This window comes from Trichechus manatus, unplaced genomic scaffold (genome assembly GCF_000243295.1).
Source record: "Trichechus manatus latirostris isolate Lorelei unplaced genomic scaffold, TriManLat1.0 scaffold00008, whole genome shotgun sequence".
In the NCBI taxonomy this organism is placed as follows: domain Eukaryota; kingdom Metazoa; phylum Chordata; class Mammalia; order Sirenia; family Trichechidae; genus Trichechus; species Trichechus manatus.
This window is the reverse complement of record NW_004443944.1, coordinates 8,049,602-8,050,980: the sequence shown is the minus strand read 5'-3', so window position 1 is coordinate 8,050,980 and position 1,379 is coordinate 8,049,602.

The window sequence follows — 1,379 nt, the reverse complement described above, 5'->3', positions numbered from 1 at the left end:
GCTAGGAACGGGGGGCACTCTGTTTGACCCTGTAAAACAGCGGCCGCTCTGAGGGGTTTGCTTTCCGTGAGGGACTTCTGGGCTGTCTTGGAATTAGCACCTTGAGCCCCCAGCTTGGATGGTTTGGTAGGTTGGTTTTAATCTCATTTTTCTTTTCATGAAGTTCATTATAAGTCAGACCTTTGTGAGCAAAACTGTGGCCCGCTTCTGTCTGCCCTCCCAGTGCTGCTGTTGAATCAGTGGTGTGAAGATTCTCGAAAACGGATTTTTGAAATGAGAGGGAAGATGGTGTACTTACGTTGTAAAATGGTTTCCAGTAAAGTTTGACGTCTTATTACAAAAAGAAAAAGTAAATATACTGAGGTCATACCAATATACAGTTACTCTTCTGCTTTTCCTTTTAACGTATGAAAAGCATTTTCTGTATTGTCAGAATCTCTCAAATCACTGCATACGATTCCTTTTTAGGAATGTGTTATGACTTATTTACCCATTTCCCCCATTTTTTGGACTTTCAAGTTAAAAGCTATAAAAGGAAGCAAAATAACAGAATAAATTTACCATTTCAACTGTGCAGCAACAGTACACGCAGTTAAAAAGCATTGGCAGGAAAATACAGGATTTTGTAAAATTTGTTTAGTTTACTTTTTCTGCCTACTGCTTTTATAGTCACAGTGAGTGGGACCTGTTTTTTCTTTTTTTTTTTGGTGATCGAGAATAATCTCTCTTTTTGCTTGTTTCTTTGTTTTTTAATTTGTTGTTGAAAATATACACAGCAAAGCATACACCAATTCAGCCATTTCTACAAGTACAATTCAGTGACACTGATTACATTCTTCAAGTTGTACAACCATTTTTACCCTCTTTTTCCAAATTGTTCCTCCCCCACTGACATAGACTCACTGCCCTCTAAACTTCCTGTCTAACCTTTCCAGCTGCTGTTGTCAGTTTGATCCCATATAGATAGTTCCCTAAAAGAGCACAATTCCCAAGGCCGACATTCTTTACTAATTAAGCTAAACTGTTGTTTGATTTAAAGAAAACTTCGGGGGATATTTTTGGTTGAAGGTTTAAAGATTATCTCAGGGCAGTAGTTTTGGGGGTTCATCCAGCCTGCACGGCTCCAGAAAGTCTAGATTCTATGAGAATTTGATATTCTGTTCTCCATTTCCTTCCCTTTTGATCAGTATTCTTCTATAGACTCTTTGATCAAAACGTTCAGTAATGGTAGCCACTGCCCTCCCTTTGGAAAGCGGCCCTCTGACGTTCATCCCGCAAAGAGCTCCAGCGTGACATCTGGCAGTTACAGGCAGGTCCCTGCTTGCTGCCCTGGTTTCAGTGACTCTTCAGGGACCAGCCACCCAGGTTTCCCAGGGGTC